Source organism: Cotesia glomerata, linkage group LG3 (assembly GCF_020080835.1).
Source record: "Cotesia glomerata isolate CgM1 linkage group LG3, MPM_Cglom_v2.3, whole genome shotgun sequence".
NCBI classification, from domain to species: Eukaryota; Metazoa; Arthropoda; class Insecta; order Hymenoptera; family Braconidae; genus Cotesia; species Cotesia glomerata.
In genome coordinates, this window is record NC_058160.1 from 13,583,513 (window position 1) to 13,602,304 (window position 18,792).

Here is an 18,792-nt window from a genome sequence, read left to right on the forward strand (position 1 = left end):
TCCACCTGGTGCATCTAAAAAGAAGAACCCACCTTGTCCTGCTGAAACTGCGAGCATAATGCGGTCGTAAATGATTCTTTGTTCCTCATTCATTAGTGGGACATTGCGAGTAACAATCGCTGCCGTTTCTACAGTGTTGTACTGCATTTCACGATTCATTTCAGTGTTCATTAAATCAGTTGCACCTCGATTTGCGAATTCATACCGAAATGACTGAGTGGTAAGTTGGCAATGATAATGCAAAGATCTTCAATAGCAATCAATGCTTCATTGTACATATCGTCGCTGAATGTTATCGCTAGATCGTTACACCGTGTACGATGTTGATGCAATATATCATCTGTAAGATTTTTTAAAGACTATTTTAAGATTTTTTCAAGTCGATTTTAAGATTTTTTTTTTAAAACTTTTTGAAATATTTTCAAAAAACTAAATCCCTTTTTTCAGTTAATTGTTAATAACTTTTGCAATTTTCACAAGAGGACCTCCATTTTTTTTCAAAAATTATCTAGATGCCATTCCAAATCAAATGACAGCTCAATAATAATTTTCGGAGGCTGCTGAAAAAAGTTAACTGAAAAGACACTTGTTAGATAGATTCCTACTGAGTAAGGTCCCTCCTCCCCCTTTATCCTTTATTTCCCCAAATTTGTCTTTAATGACAAATTTAGCTATAAATTATGGCTCTTTACCGAAAGATGGACCTCGGTGTTTATTACTCGGTAGGTCTTATTAGGTGACGGAATGGTAGTTACGGACAATGTCTCGGATAGCTTAACTGGTAGAGCCTTTGGCGCGTAACCAAATGATCCAGGTTCGAGTCCCGGTCTGGGCTAACTGAATTATTTTTTCGGTTACCGAAAAATTCCTACTGAGTAAGGTCCCTCCTCCCCCCTTTATCCTTTATTTCCCCAGTTCCCAAATTTGTCTTTAATGACAAATTTAGCTATAAATTATGGCTACAACTATCGTATTGAGTTACGAGCGCTACAGAAGAATCCGTTGACGAATAAAAATGACAGAAAAAGATATATTTTATTAATTTTAAAGCATGAATAGTTTTTAAGTTAATGAGACTTATGAATAAAAAATTACGAAAAAATTAATCTTTTTGTCTCCATTATTTTTGTTAGTAAAATTATTTTTATCTTCTATGGTACCATACTATAATCAATTAAAGCATAAAAACTATTTTTTTAGATCATAAATATTCCTAAAAAAATTGTATTCATCAGTTCTTTTCTATAAGAAGTAGTTTTATACGTGTCCATCGATAATTGAAAACAAAAATTATCAAACAAATTTTAATTAAATTAGCTATCAAAAAGAAGCTGTTGATTATTTAAATTCGACAAAAAATCATCTTTGTAGAGAATTTAATTTCCTACAAAACCATACCAAGGGTATTTTCACATATGGTATATTGAATTTTCTATAACCAAAAAATAAGTGAAAAAAAACTTTTTTTGGTGAAAATTCTTCTTTTTGCAAGCGCTAATTGAAAAATGATGATAAAGCGCTTAAATTTTGAAACAATTTTTAACTTCCTACTGAGAAAATGTAAAATTTTCAATCATCGGGAAGTTATTGGTTTCACCCCGTTTTTCGAAAATCGAGTTTTCAACGGATGTTGACGTTTTGAGGTCCTAGGAAGCCTCCCCGAATGTTTCCGCGATGATGTCCGTACGTCTGTATCTATTTGCATGTGTGTGTGTGCGTGTGTGTGTGTCTGTGTGTGTGTGTGTTTTTTTTTCCCTTAGGGGGGGGGGATCCTTTTTACGGATTCTAGGCATAGCTGTTTGTCCTGGATATGTGGCGACTCGACGCAGCGTCATACTAAAACTCGACGCGGACTCCCCAACCCACTAAACCCTAAACACCTTTCTCTTCTATCCTCTGATCCCCCATGGTACCGCCGTAAGGCATTTCTTCGCGGGGGAAGAAATTAGCTGCCGCTCTTCCTTCTGGTGGCTAAGATGTTATTTCCTCCTTCTAGATTCTGTCTTTCGCTCTTTTTCTTTCAATGGATCGCAACTCTGTAAGCACTTTTGTAGCAAAAGTGCTTGTGGCGTTCCAGGCAGCTTCTGACGACAACATCGAACATATCTCGTCAAGGTGTTTGGCAACGATCACTACGGCTACGTCATCTGCATATGCTACGAGTTTGACGTTTCTTGGCAGAGTTAGTCTTAATAGACCGTCATACATAATATTCCACAGGAGCGGGCCTAGAACTGAACCTTGTGGTACACCTCCAGTAATATCATACTCCCTCGGACCGTTCTCCATGTCATACTTCAGGACCCTGTTTTCAAAGTAGCTTGCTACGATTTTAAGAAGGTATTCTGGTACATTCTTCTCTTGGAGGGCCTGCGTCCAGGGTTAATCGTCCTTTCCGAAATCCATACTGATTGTCTGCCAGGAGTGGGTCGACTACTGCTTCAATTCTCTGGTGAATTATGCGTTCCAATATCTTACCCGCTGTATCTAGCATGCAAAGTGGGCGGTAAGATGACGGTTCATCCGGCGGCTTTTTTCCCTTCGGAAGTAGCACTAGCCGTTGCTGTTCCCACTTCTGGGGAAAAGTCCCTTCCTCCAGGCATGTATCGTGAACGTCCAGGAATAATGTCGGTGCTGCCCTAAGGATTGATTTCAGGGCAATATTAGGGATTCCGTCTAATCCCGGAACCTTATTGTTCCCTACTCGATTGCCTGCCTCTATCAACTCGTCCAACGTGATAGTTGGGATGTCTTCAGGGTTGATCTGCTCCAACTTGTAGGTGAATACCGGCCGTTGGGGAAACAGCGCAGTAACAATCTTCTCTAGGAGCTGCGGACAGGTAGGTAATGGCATTGGTTGGCATTTCAGGCGGGTCATAACTAACTTATACGGTCTGCCCCATAGATCTTCTCTACTTCTGTGACCAGTTTTTTCCAGCAGCGTCTTTCGCTTTCTTTGATGGCTCTGTTCAGTTCTCGACGGGCCTTTTTATACTCTGCCAATAGCTCTGTGGAGTTAGGTCGTCTGTAGCCACGCTGAGACTTTCTTCTTTTTTTAAGACACTCTGAACGTAGAATGCTAATGTAATCGTTTTACCAGTGCACCAAAGGTCTTGAATTCATGCCACGTTTCCGAGACATACTGGCGTCACAAGCCTGGGTGACTTTTCTCATTAGGTCCTTGGTCTTCTCTTCAGTAGTTTCTACAATGATCGGATCGCACTCTAGGGCTACTCCTAAAGCAGTGAGGTCGAGAGATTTGACTTTCCACCCAATTGCGCTAGCTCTCCTGTTGTCTCTTTTTAGATTCTGGCCAGTTGATATTTCCCATAGTATCGCACTATGGTCGTTGGCTGTGTAGATGTTCAATACTTTCCAAGAAAGACCTCTTCGAGCTAAGCAACTGCTGACAAATGAAAGGTCGACAATTGAGTTTGCCTCTCCTTTAGTATACGTTAGCGTGTCACCGGTGTTACGATGGATCACGTCCAGTGTGGCCATTGCCTCGAGAAGTACTTCTCCACGTGTATTAGTGAACTTGCTGCCTCAGTCTGCTGCCCAGTAATTGAAGTCACCAGCTATTGCCACGGGAAAGTGTTTTCTTGCGTCCTCAGTAAGCCGATCAAGGAAGTCTTCAAACTGTTCATTACAGAGACTAGGTGGTGCATAGCAACTGTAAAAGCGGAGGCCATCTAGCAATGCTGCTACGAAGCCGGCTTCTTTATTGTTGACTGTTCTCTGAAAAGGACATTTACCGCAGGACCAGATGACGGCTTTGTTAGTGCTGTCGGATTCTCAGGGTTGGTTACTCAGGTGTCTATAAGGCTCACTTATAAATGATACGTCTGCCTCTAATTCACGCACAGTTTGCATGAGCAGGTCATGCGCAGCCTCACAATGATTGAGGTTGAGCTGCAATATCTTCCTGTTCTTGGCTTCGTTATCTTCTGGAGCGCTTCTTGGAAGACGGAGCATCTGTTCGTGCCTGCATGGTGAGCCACCTTTTCTACGCCGTGCTGTTCAACACACAGTGCACATTTAGCTGGATTTTTACAATCAGCAATTTTGTGTCCTTCTTTTCTGCACTTTATGCAGTGCTTAGACCGGTCGACTTCGCTTTTGCACTGAGATCCGAAGTGCCCAAAGTGCCAGCATTTGAAGCATTGTATGGGTCTTTTCGTTGCTCTCATTCGGCAATTGACCCAGCCGATCCTTATTTTGCAGTTTCCTTCCAGTAACTTTTGTGCTGCAGCTGCTGGTAGTGACACTGTAACTGTCCGCGTACCCCTAAAGGCTTTTCGGATCTTGATTGCCTCTAGTGGGATTTAACAACTTTCTCCAGCTTCCCTCTTTAGAGCGGTCTGAATATGCTCTTTCGTTGTGTCGTCATCGACATCTCGGATCTCGATGGTCTCCTGTGGCCCATTGCAGATCACTTTGGCCTCTTCCTTAAGGATATTCGCGATCGTTTTTTCCAGGGCTTGCCCTTTGTCAATGATCTTCCTCGAAATCGTAATCAACAAGTTGCCACTTCTGGTCTTGTTGATCTTATCCACAGTTGATCGAACCTGCTCATCTGGGACCTCCTGTTTTATGCGACGCAGAATCTCGGCATACTTTGTTTTCTCGGCCAGGCGAATGATCAGTGCGTTGGGTATCATCCATTTGCGTGATTTTTTTCGCTTAGGCTCTGGCCTGGGCTCCTTCGGCGGCTGCTTTTAGACTTGCTCTCTAGCTAGCTTCCTCTTCTCCTTTCTAGACTGTACTTTTTCCCAATCAGACGCCTTCTTAGGTTTGTCACTCTGCTCTGCTACTTGTTGCGGAGGGCTTTTTTCAAGTCCTTCTTCTTTGTGATTTTGTTGGTTGGCTCTGGCGAATTTCGGTCCTTTCTTTTTCCAGGCCTTGTGCCATTTTCACCTTTGTCCTCAGCAGCAGATCCGCCGTCACTAGCGGCTCCAGTGTCCACTGCTTTTTCAGTCTTAACTTCACTTTGAATGCGTCGTCGTTATGACTGCCATTTCTAGTCCAGTTTCTTAAATCTTCCAAGAGCATTGACTACACCGGTTGTCTTGGTCTTTATCTCCTTGTAGATATTGACCTTTGTTTGGACAAACTCTTGTAGCTCAGTGGTCAGCTTTTCAAGGCACTCCAGCGCTTGCGTTTTCTTCATTTCAGCGCTTGCTTCGATCGCTGCTTGTTGGCTATGAAGTCCGTTTCCACTTTTGTTTATTTCCTGTAAATTACTCATACTTTTTGATTTACCAGCGCATCGTACGAAGTGGAACGGGTTGTCATAACTAGGAACGGGTGTACCCTCGGAGATAGTACTTCTATTCCAGTTCCCTAAAGCCTAGTCGACACTTAGCCAGTCCCGGAATACGAGGACGGAATAGACTCGCTCGGGGCGATGATAATTCCGATCTTTAACACTCACTGCGTACTTCCTGATCAAGGCCCGAAGTGACTGGCTCCTGATCCACTACTGCAACATACACCTCAGCAGAGCAAGCTTACATCAGCCGTGGCCCGCATCGTCGGAAATAATCGACACGGGTTCCGGACACTCCCAGTGAGTTAGTGTCATCCAAGGACAGCGAGCGTTCTCCCATCCGCTACGGGGAGACGCGCCTGGGAGTAGTTTCTCCTCTGCCGCAGGTGCTTGTGTGTGTGTGTTTTTTTTTTTTTTTTTTTTTTTTTGGGAGGGGAATCCTTTTTACGGATTCTAGGTATAGCTGTTGGCCTGGATATGTGGCGACTCGACGCAGCGTCATTCTAAAACTCGACGCTGATGCCCCTACCCACTAAACCCTAAAATCCTTTCTCTTCTATCCTCTGATCCCCCATGGTACCGCCGTAAGGCATTTCTTCGCGGGGGGAGAAATAAGCTGCCGCTCTTCCTTCTGGTGGCTAAGATGTTATTTCTTCCTTCTAGATTTAGTCTTTCGCTCTTTTCCTCTCAATGGATCGCAACTCGGTAAGCACTTTTGTAGCAAAAATGCTTGTGGCGTTCCAGGCAGCTTCTGACGACAACATTGCCTCTACTATTGACTCTGGTTGGGTTCTCTTCTTCAGAATCTTCTCTAACTCATTGCGCTTTTGGTTGAAACGTGGACACACAAAGAAGACATGCTCCGCATCTTCATTGACCCCTGGACAGGACGGGCACTCTGGGGTATCATCGTGCTTAAAGCGGTGGAGATACTTTCGGTAACATCCGTGTCCTGATAACATCTGCGTTAAATAATAGTTGATCTCACCGTGACTCCGGTTGAACCACACATCAATCCGAGGTATGAGACGGTACGTCCACCGACCTTTCTCTGCAGCATTCCACTCGTGTTGCCATCTTGCGATGCTGTGTTGCCGTTCTTCGCTTCTAAGTTCTTCAGGGCTCAGTGTGGTTGACCTTTTTCGTTGATATAGGTTCCGTCTTTCCTCAGCTAGGACTCTGAGAGGCAGAGTACCGGAAATAACACACACTGCTTCCTCTGATATGGTGCGAAAAGCGCTAGCTACTCGTAGGGCACTCAGTCGATATACTGGTCCAACCTTTCTCAATGATTCTTGCGTTTTTAATGCGTCGGCCCAAATGGATATTCCGTAAGTGAGCACTGATGTGACTACTGATGACAGTAATAGCCTCCTGCTCTGCTTTGGGCCTCCGACGTTCGGCATCAGTCGTGCGAGACTGGCCCGCACTACTGACGCTTTGGCACTGACATGCTCCACTTGCTGCTTGAAGTTGAGTCGGGCATCAAGCATCACTCCCAAATATCGGATATAAGGTTGTGATGTGATTTTTTGTTCGCCGATTTTACCGATATTTATCGAACATATGGTTTATCTCGTCAAGGTGTTTGGCAACAATCACTACGGCTACGTCATCTGCATATGCTACGAGTTTGACGTTTCTTGGCAGAATGAGTCTTAATAGACCGTCATACATAATATTTCACAGGAGCGGGCCTAGGACTGAACCTTGTGGTACACCTCCAGTAATATCATACTCCCTCGGACCGTTCTTCGTGTCATACTTCAAGACCCTATTTTCAAAGTAGCTTGTTACGATCTAAAGAAGGTATTCTGGTACATTCTTCTCTTGGAGGGCCTGCATGATGCATTCCCAATTGGCGGAGTTGAATGCGTTTCTGATGTCTAGGGTCGCCACCAGGCAATACTCTTTCGTTCCACCCTTCCATCTGGTTCCTGCGATTGCTTCCTTGGCCGTATCAACAACCAGTTTGATTGCGTCCAGGGTTGATCGTCCTTTCCGGAATCCATACTGATTGTCTGCCAGGAGTGGGTCGACTACTGCTTCAATTCTCTGGTGAATTATGCGTTCAAATATCTTACCCGCTGTATCTAGCATGCAAAGTGGGCGGTAATATGACGGTTCATCCGGTGGTTTCTTCCCTTTAGGTAACAGTACCAATCGTTGCTGTTTCCACTTACACGGGAAAGTCCCCTCCTTAAGGCATGAATTATAAACGTCTAGGAATAATGTTGGAGCTGCCTTTATGATGGTTTTCAAGGCTATATTAGGGATTCCGTCCAATCCCGGCGCTTTATTATTCCCTACATGGTTACAGGCCTCCAGCAGTTCTTCTTCAGTGACAGGTGGAGTGTTATCCAGTTCGCCAGGCGCCAACTGGTAATCGAAGTTGCGTTGCTGTAGGAATAGTGCAGTGACGATTTTCTGGAGAAGTTGAGGACACGTAGGTGATGGCATTTGTTGTTTTTTTAAGTGGGTCATAACCACCTTATAAGGCCTACCCCACACGTCTTTATCCACCTCGTTGATGAGCTCTCTCCAGCATTGTCTCTTACTATCCTTGATGGCTTTGTTCAATGATCGACGGGCTTTTTTGTATTCTGCGACCAGCTCCACAGGGTTAGGTCGTCGATAGCTACGCTGGGATATTCTTCTTTTCTTTAGACACTATTTCCGAAGAACACTGATGTGGTCGTTCCACCAGTGCACTGCCGGGCGTTGGCTTATGCTGTGTTTCCGGACCATACTGGCGTCACAGGCCTGGACAACTCTTTTCATCAGGTCCTTGGTCATTTCTTCTGCGGATCCAGTAGTAATCGGTTCACTATTAAGGGCTATTACCAATGTGCTTGTGTCAAAAGGCTTTACTTTCCATCCAATGGTATTGAATGACTTGATTGGTCTTCTTGTATTCCGGTCATGTGATATTTTCCAGAGAATTGCCTTGTGGTCACTGGCTGTGTAGATATCCATCACCTTCCAGTCGTATTTCCCACTGATGAGGCTGCTGCTGACGAAAGTGAGATCTACGATAGAGCTTGCTTCTCCTTTAGTATAGATCGGCGTATCACCACTGTTGAGCTGGACTACATCTAGTGTAGAGAAAGCTTCTGGGAGTGCTTTTTCTCGCGCATTTGTCTGCTTGCTGCCCCAGTCTACTGCCTAGGAGTTGAAGTCACCGGCAATCGTGACCGGATAATGCTGCTTGGCGTCCTCGGTCAGTTTGTCCAAGAATTCAGTGAATTCAACAATGGATAGGCTAGGTGGTGCATAACAGCTGTAGAAACGGATGCCGTTAACTGTTGCTGCTACAAAGCCGGCATTCTCATTGTTAACTACACTCTGGAAGGGATGCTTACCACAAGACCAGATGACAGCCTTGGTGGTGCTGTCAGATTCCCAAGGCTGGGTATTCAGGTATCTGTATGGCTCTGCTATCACTTGTGTGTGTGTGTGTGTGTGTGTATATATATATATTTATATGTAAACCTCTTATAACTTCTAAACGGCTCGACCGATTTGATCGCGGTTGGTGTCATTCGACAGGTTTTCACCAAACTTAGATTTCCTGTACGTTGGAACCGATTTGGACCAGTAGATTTCGAAAAATTGCAAAAAAAATGAAAAAAAAAAGTTGTTTTTTTTTTCATTTTTTAAAAATATCTCCGAATAGGCTGAACTGATCGACCTTCAAAACTAATCATCTCTAAACCCAAAAATCAGCATCAATCACAACTAAAAACGTCATAATCGGTTGATCCTATCCCGAGATATCGTTGTCAAAATAAATCGAAAAAAGTGTTTCTTTGTAATAACTCGAAAATGTTATATCATATCACCTTTTTTTCCTTATAATTTATGGAGCTCAAAAAACTACATCGATCTATGTTTTTACACAAAAGTGGTTTTTTGGAATAACTTTCAAACGGCTATATCGATCAACTATAAAAACTAATTAGCTCTTAACATCAAAAAACCACGTCGATCGCCGCTAATCCTGTCAAAATCGGTTGATTCGTTCGAGAGATATCGTGCAGGAAATAAAACCCAAAAAAGTGTTTTTTCGGAATTACTCCGAAATTTCTGATTTGACCAATTAAAACTCAGAGATTCTTTCTGAAGCTCAAAAAACTGCGTAGAATGCCGCCAACCGCGTAAAAATCGATTCATTTATTCGAAAGTTATTGTTTCGTCTAGCAGTAAAAATAATTTGTTAATTTTTAAACATATTTTATTTATAAGAACATTTGTTAACTAAAACTTTTATTATTAGAAAAACTTTAGCATTAGAAAATAATTTTAGGCCGTTTATGGTCATAAGCATATTTTTTTCTCTTTAAGCTATTGAATATTCTTTTAAATAGTTTTCTCTTTAGAATTTGCTGTACCTCATTTGAAGCTTAACCTTTCAGTGTAAAATTTTAAATACTATCGTAAATTTAGGGATTGAGTATCCTCGAGTTTATTTTTTATTATTTTTTTATTGCATCTGACGACGAATATTTTTTCTAATCTGTGAGAAAATTTTTCTGTCAACCATGTGCATAACAGCTGTTCTCTAACTTACTCTCTCTAACTTCAAATTATTTCTTTACGCCTACAATTTTCACCTACCAATAGTTTTGCCCAACTAACTTTACCACACCTATCGACCCTTTCCTCATTCCCTCAAACTGTAACCTCTGACTGTATCACTTCAAACAAAATTCTTCAGTCAGTCATCTACTCACAAGACAATTGCATCTATCTATTCATCGACTATATATCGACAATCTATCTATCCATCGACTATCTATCGACAATCTATATATCTATCGACAACTTATCAATTTTCTATTAATCAGTAATTAATTTAAACATATCAAAAAGCGTGTAATTTAACATTATTAAGAAGTATTTATCAATAATTCGTTAAGATTTAAAATTACTTTTGTGTGTTTAAAATCAACAATTTAATTGAAATATCTTCGTAAATTGTAGCTAGGAAGTAAACAGTTATTGTGGTTTGAAGATTAAAAAAATAGTGTTCCATGAAACTTTTATCAGACTTTTGAGCTTCAAGAGCTCAAAAGCATAGAAGAAGTATCTTTTTGAGCATGGAGGGCTCAAAACAACTTAGAGATTGTATTTTTGAGCTCGAAGAGCTCAAAAACTTCATAGGTGCAATTTTAAGCGCCCAGATATTAACGGAATCAGCAGGAAGTTGCAGGTATGTCCTTTAAGGTCAATCGTTTTCTCAATTTTTAACTTCTCGCTAAGAAAATTGAAAATTTTCAAAAATCGGGAAGTTATTGGTTTTACCCTGTTTTTCGAAATCCGAGTTTTCATCGGATCTCGACGTTTCGAGGTCCTAGGAAGTTTTCCTGACTATTTTCACGATGATGTCCGTACGTCTGTATGTATGTGTGTGTGTATGTGTGTGTGTATGTGTGTGTGTATGAGAAATTGCAAAAAAAGTGAAAAAAAAGTTGTTTTTTTTTTCATTTTTTTCAAATATCTCTGAATTGGCTGAACCAATCAACTTCAAAAACTAATCAGCTCTTAACCATAAAATCCCGCATCGATCGCCACATAGAGCGTCAGAATCGGTTGATGCGTTCGTGAGATAAAATCGTTGTCGAAATAAAATCAAAAAAAGTGTTTTATTGTAATAACGTCAAAATTTTTTATTAGATCAATTTTTTGTTCTAAATTTTTATAGAGCTCAAATAACCACATCGATCGCCGCCTACCGCGTAAAAATCGGTTGATTTATTAAAAAGTTACAGCAGTTTGAAAATTAGAAAAATCGCGTTTCACCGAATTTTGATAAGACTTTGAGCTTAGAGAGCTCAAAATACCACATAAATTGTATTTTCGATCTCAAAGAGCTCAAAAACGTCATAAGTGCAATTTTAAGTGCCTAGGTATGGAATTAGCGGGAAGTTGCAGGGATTGTCTTCAGGGTCAACCGTTTTTCTAATTTTTTTCTTAGTTTTTCGAAATTTCTTGAAATCTACTGGTTCGAATTGTTTCAAATTGTATTTAAAATTTAAGTTTGGTCAAGCCCTTTGAATGACGCCAATCGCGATGAAATCGGTCAACCATTCAAACGTTATAAGATCGTCACGTACATACATACACACTAGAGTGTGCCAAAATTCAACTTTCGTGAAGAACCTTTGAAAATCGGAATTTATACTTCTGCTTCTCACAGGAGCTGTGTTCGGGCATTACCTAAAATATTTTAAGGTGAGACGATTTATTTGATTTCCATATAATTTTTTAACAAGAGCTTTGTTTGAGCATTTCCACTGAAATTTCAAAAATCACCCGGAAGCGCTCAAGCAAAGCTCTCGATAAAAATTCTATGAAATTCAAGTAAATTGTCTCACCTCTAAGTATTTTTAGAAAAGCCTAAACGCAGCTCCTGTTAAAAGCGGAAGTCAAAATTCAAGTTTTTCAAAGTTCTTCACGGAAGTTGAATTTCGGCACACCATAATACACACACACACACACACACACACACACACACACACACACACACACACACACACACACACACACACACACACACACACACACACAACTCATACAATCGATCCGAGAAGAGAACATTGATGTCGCAATAATTTCGGAGCAATACTGGAACCGGGATATGCCCTCCTGAAGGTCGGACGTAATGAGCTGAACTGCCATCTGGGCTTGCGGCAACCGTCCTGTCCAGAAAACTATGGAAACACCCACAGAAAACTTCGTGCGTGCAAAATGGCGTGCACATATACAGCTGTTATATGCCACCTCGACTGACGTAGCAAGAGTATGAAGAGGCCTTGGACCAATTGGTCAATGATGCCTGGGACGGCTGGTCAGTCATTACGGCCGGAGACTTCAACGCCTAGGCTGTAGAATGGAGTAGCAAACGGACAACAGAGCGAAGGAAAGCCCTTTTGGAAGCCTTCTCGGTGCTCGATCTGACACTACTTAAAGACGGCGGATTACCAACATTTACCAAAGGTGAGAGCAGCTCTGTTGTAAATCTCACATTTGTCAGTACAGGGCTTTCAAAGGCCAGCTGCTGGCAGATAACGGAAAACTGTATGCAGAGCGACTACTATGCAATAACATGGTACATACAGCCGTCACCAAATTTCGAAAAAAGCTTATCGAAGCAGAAAAATTTCACCCGCTGGAAAGCAAGTGCCCTTGAGAGAGGCTATCTTTGTGTCAGCATTGAGGATGCCATCATCACTGCAGAGAAAGCAGAGGACAAGACGAACTAGGCCATGGATGCTGTTATAAAAGCATGCGACGCCTCCATGCCACGAAGCGGTAATGGAAACCAACATGCTGCGACACATTGGTGAAATGCCACGATTGTACAGCTCCGCGCTGAAAGCAAATATGCCCGAAGACTTGTACAGAAAGCCCGGAAAAAATCAATCTTTTCGCGATTGGAGATGGCCTTTAAGGAGTCACGGTCCAAAACTTCTAAGGCTATAAAGTATAGCAAGAAGCAGAAATGGACTAGGCTGGTAGCCGAGGTTAACAGCAACTCGTTTGGGAGACCATACAGGGTTGTTGTAAATGAACTTAGCATTAAATATTCATTATTAGCTGGATCGGGATGTCAGAAAGAAATTGTTTTTCACTTTATTCGTGTTTTATCGTTTATTATATAAAATATCACAGTTAAAACTAGTAAACCCTTGAAACTCTTACGAACTACAAACAAATTAATTTATTAATTTATTTAACCAACTAATTGTTCAAACACGAGTATTGTTATTATTATTACTGATTAATATCATTGAATTTTAATTATAAATGACGAGTTATTAATACGCATGGCATCATACACAAATATTAATATTGAGAATTGTTCTGAGCGTTGATAATTATTTAATTTAAAAATATCAGAATTATTAAATTGGATTAATTGTATTACACGAGTTGATTAACTCATTATTATCACATTAATTAATATTAATGACGCGACAATATTTATTACGAGCGATGAGACGAGTGAAGAGCACGGAGAGAAGGTTGAACGCTAACTCACTTGAATTCTGCAGTCACAAGGGAAAATAAAGAAAGAGATTAAAGTATTAAGTGCGTACCTGGTGATCGGTGATATCACCTCAGCCAGGTATGATAAAGATTTTACTTGATTACTAAATTGTTGAATGATGAGTCATATCTCATTAAAATATTAATGAACAATAAATTTAATCCTGTGTGACTGCAGATTATGAGTTCATTACATTGCAATAGTGAATGACCAAATTTATATCTAGAGTTTACCGGCATGAGAAGTTACAAAGGTGACAATTATGAATGATTATTAATTGACAGGTTTTTAGGAAAGAAGTTATTCTATTATATGAAAAAGACAGTACCTGCGTTACCAATGATGCTGAATTTCCTTGGTAAAGCACTTGCAGCGATGAGTTATACAGAATTCACGTGGTGTTGTATACCGCATGTAAACTAATTATGGTGGTTGGTGCGCTGCCAACTGTTGACTTCGGGTTGACTGGCAGAGTGCGCGTTAATCGCTGCACCTCTGGTGAGGTTGATTTCGAACTTATCACATGTTCTGGCGCGAACATGTGGTATTTACGCAACAGTTGTCATGTTTACGATAAAGAGTCAGTCCGAGCAACAACCTACTTGCCTAGACCAGTTGAGGAAAATCGTAACTGCACTGTTTCCTCAGCAACCAGCGTACGACTGCCAGGTGCAACAAGATGAGCGTGAGTTTGTTTCCCTAATTACATATGAGGAATTACTCCGGGCCACTAAGAAAGTGGGCAACACCAAGGCGCCAAAAATGGATAACATTCCCAACACTGCGCTCAAGGGCAGCAAATAAAACTGCTCCTGGATTGTTCCTAAGGATGTACAGCCTTGCAGGAGGAATATTCCCGAAGCGTTGAAAAAAGCAGAGACTCGTCGTACCGCCCATTGTGTATGTTGGACACAGCAGGAAAGATCTTGTAACGGGTTTTTCCTTCCGCTCATTGGCCCCTTAATTAATTTAATAGAAATAAAACAATACCTAGCAAAATGATTCTAAATTAACAAAGGCGCCACCAGGATTTTGTATCTCGGTTTCTGGAACCGGAAACCATAGCTGATTCTATTAATCTACAGGGAAGAGAGAGTTGGGGGAAGGTGGTTCTGAAAATGAATAAATTTTTATTTAACAACGGTACCAAAATTTATTAACAAAAGAATTTAACAACTCATGCGCTTGCACGTTCACACACTCAATTACAACTAACTCACTTAATGCTACAACTTATTACTACTCTCCTCAACTCCACGCTACCGCTTTGTCACCCCGCAAAGAGACTAATCGTATGCAAAGGCTCGTTAACTCGGCTCACGAAAGTAGTCGACCCAGTGACTAAACGTAGACCGATGTCCTCCCGTGAGCTTACAAAAAATTGCTTAATCCCACAGTACCCTCTTATGGAGCGAATATACCGTGGTTGCTACCTTACTACCGCTGTACCCCACTTGGCGTCTATACAACGGCTTCTACGCCAGCGAAACACCTCGCAAAGAGACTAATCGTATGCGAAGGAATGCTGGTAGCACTCACCCACTCACCACCCACTCTTCTCCACACACACCGACTCTACTTTACTTTTGACTAATTAAAATTTTACAAAATTAACTCCAAAAATTTACAACGTTGATTTTCACTAAAATTGCTCAGTCATTAGCTTACAATAAAACTCATAAATTATCCTCACGATTAATTAATTTACTTCTTAAAATTTCCGGCTTAAAACCGACGCTTCTTTTATTCCAAATTTAACACGAGCTTAACTCTGCGCATTGACTTAAATTCTTTCGAAGAACATTCTTTATAAAATTAACTAAATTTTTACTCGGACGTAATCCACACAATAAATAGTTTTATAACAATTTCTACAGGAATAATGGTATTAAATTTTACTTATTATAATTTTTACAGGCTTCAATTTCAATATAAGATTCAACCGCGTGAAATTTCCGACTAGACAATTATTATTATTGTTATTGTCGACTGGATAATTAATTAACAACAATTTTATCTCGATGTAAAAATAAATTCCGAAAATCATCCGCAGTTATTTCAATTTCTAATTTCGTCGCAATTTTCTCAATACTTAATTTTCCAATAATAATTTTAGTCTTCCATAGTTCAATATATAAATAACCACGTGGAATTTTTCGATTTATAAATAATTAATAAAACAATTTGTCTCAATATAAAATTAATTCACGAAAAATTATCCACGGTTAATTCGATCTCAATTGCGTCGAAACTCAGTAGCCGATTCTCAATAAATTATATTAAATAAATAATACTTTTTTGTAACAAATAATATTAATAAATGATAATTCAATTGTTATAATTTATAATAATAGTCCAGTTGTTAATATTGTAAATTTACTGCGTCACAAAATTCTCAAGGAATTTGCGCGCTCAAAATGGACTCCGTTGTTCGTTACAGCGTACTAAGCTCGACCTCGGGTACCGAAGCTTGACCAGTCGTGAGTTGCTGATTGGAATAATTCTCGATGTTCAGAAATTAATTAAATTTGATTAATCAAAAGATGAATTTAATTTAGCCAATCTTAAGATGTTAATAATTATTAACCAGCTAAATTAACAATTTAGATACTCACGACCTAAACCCAGGAGGTCTAGAATATTCCTCGGGTGTAAAATCCCCAGGAGGAATTGTTCACAAGCTAACAAATTAAATTGATTAAAATAATTAATTATTATTAAGCAAAATTATTAAACAATTGAATTATCCAAACTTGAATAAATAAAATGAGAAGTAGTGTGTTTGATGAGCCGGGTATATGGCCCCAAGGCTCATCATTACCAAAGTTCAATACCTGGTGTAAATTTGGTTGAAGAAACTCTATGGTTGATACTCGCTTCCTTCTTTGGACTTCTTGATGTTACTCGTTCCAACACTTTACTACTTCTCCGGACACCACGCATGGCTCGTCTATATAACGACCCCAAAAATACCCCCTCCTGCTCTCTCTCTCTAGGCCCGAAGATCGATGCGCTCAAATGCTAGTCGAAAAGTTATCGATCTCTGGCGACTTATCGATTAAGGGTAATTTACCCTGTTACAATCTTCAAACGGTTGATCCATGATCGGATCGAAGCCACTATTGGGAACTTCCTGGCAGAAAACCAATTCGACTTGAGGAAAGGGTTTTCAACTATAAACGCCATCAGTCACGTGGTAGCCACGATGAAAGAAGCAGTTTCAAGAGCTCGCTGGCACCGAGGAGTCAAAAAATACGGTCTGCTGGCGGCGCTCGATGTTAAAAATGCATTTAACTCAGCTATATGGGACAGTATATGTAAATCATAAGATGAACTGGGCACACCGACTTATCTGAAAACGATAATCAAAAACTACTTTAGCAGTAAGCGCTTAGTGTACGACACAGAGAATAGTCCCATGTACTATGAAGTCTCTGGAGGAGTTCTGCAAGACTCAGTACTGGGGCCTCTGCTAAGGTACGCTATATACGTCACCCTCCTGAAGACCAAGCTGCCGCAGCGAGCTGAGATGGTGACACTCGCCGACGAGTAATTATCACGGCCAAGACCTTCGAAGAGGTAATTGCACTTTCGGTAAGATATATAACGCCGTAAAATAGTGGATGCATTCGGTTGGTCTGGAGCTCGTGCACTATAAAACTGAAACTGTACTCTTTACGACCCGAAAGAAGATCGAAGTCATCACTCTGGACGTTGGAAAGTGTAAGATTTCATCCCAGCCGCAACATCAGGTATCTCGGAGTGATGCTCGACGTAAAACTGAGCTTCAAACGGCACGAAAAACATGCTATAGCAACGAAAGTCAGTATGGCACTGGCGCGACTTATGCCGAATATTGGGGGCCTCAGCTAGGCTAGAAGAGTGTTATTGACATCAGTTGTGACGTCGATACTCTTGTATGCTGTGCCAATCTGGCGCGATGCACTAAACGTGACGTCATATAGAAGAGGAATGGTAGCAGTTAACCACAGAACTCTCCTAAAAGTTGCTGCAGGGTACCGCACCATACCGTACGGAGCAGTATGCGTAGTCATTATACCACTGCTACAGATCCTGGCAGATGAGCGATGCAGGATTTATGATCGGGGACAGCAGGCCCTACTAGAAAAGAAAAGCATCATTAAGGAGAAAAAGGCGACGTCATTACAGCACTGGCAACAGCGCTGGGATGCTTCATCTACAGGCAGATGGACCAATCGTCTGATACCATCACTAAACCAATGGGTCAGCTGGCAGCACGGCCAAGTAGGATACCATCTCATACAGCTACTAACGGGGCACGGATATTGTTGGTCGTACTTCTACCGGTTTAAACTGGACAACAGTCCAACATGCCCGATATGCGCCGAAGCTGTGGAGGATGCGGATCATGTCTCCTTTGCCTGCTCGCGCTTTATACACAAGAAATGCCAGCTACAAGAGATCATAGGCCAACAAGTCACTCCTGAAAACATCATTCCGTCGATGGTCAAAACAGCAACCAAATAGAACGCAGTAAAAAAATTCGAAGCAGAAGTGTTAAAAAAGCTGCGCATCGAAGAACGGCAGAGACATGAGTCGAAGCGAACACCTGACGAGGCCGTAGCAAATTCCTTGCCCCGCGAAGTAATGCCTGACGGCGGTCCCACGGGATTAACACGGGACAGGATTAAAGGGAGGTAGTTTTAATGGGTAAAAATCTCATTAAATGTTCTGGGTTGTGGAATGTGGAACGCTTCACGTAATAATTACCGTAACTCCTATTCTTTCCCGCTTCACAGCATTATTTATATTTGTAAAAATGCTTGCCGTAAGATGGACGGTGTGGCTTAATGTATATAGAATAAGCGAAAAGAAATTTAGTATAGACCGGATAGCTCAAATGGTAGAGTAGCCGACATGTCTTCGGAAGGTTCTGGGTTCGAATCCCAGTCCGAGCTATCTAATAATTTTTTCTCGCATATTCTATAAACTCACATTAAGATGATCCTCTCCACATTCCTTTCTCAATCCTTTCCTACCAATATCCTGTTACGTGAATGTGGAACGCTTCACGTAATAATTACCATAACTCCTATTTTTTCCCGCTTCACGGCATTATTTATATTTGTAAAAATGTGGAACGCTTCACGATTTTGCGTGTCATCCTTGCGCAGTGGCACAGCATTATTTATACAAATACAAATAAGCAAAATAAAATTTTGGGACAAAATGGCGGTTTCTTAAAAAAAAATCGATTTTTCACCGAAATTTCAGCCTTAAATTGTTTATAAAAAAAAAATATTTATCGGAGAGAAAAAATCTTCGATTAATTACTAAAAAATATTTAAGGAGGTCGTGTTAAAATTTGAGACTAATCGGTTCAGCCGTTTTCGAGTAATGTTGGTCACCGACTTTGAAAACACCATTTTGAGAAAAATGCGTTTAAAGTTTGGAATGCACTTTACATGGGATAAAAATTTTTTTTTTT

General features: G+C 40.8%; 1 protein-coding gene across 3 annotated transcripts in view; it reads right to left on the reverse strand.

Annotated features, from left to right (window-relative positions):
• The window catches only part of LOC123261658 (neural proliferation differentiation and control protein 1-like), a 228,987-nt gene that overhangs the window by 70,091 nt on the left and 140,104 nt on the right, over window positions 1-18,792 (reverse strand). The gene's annotated exons all lie outside the window — the stretch shown is intronic.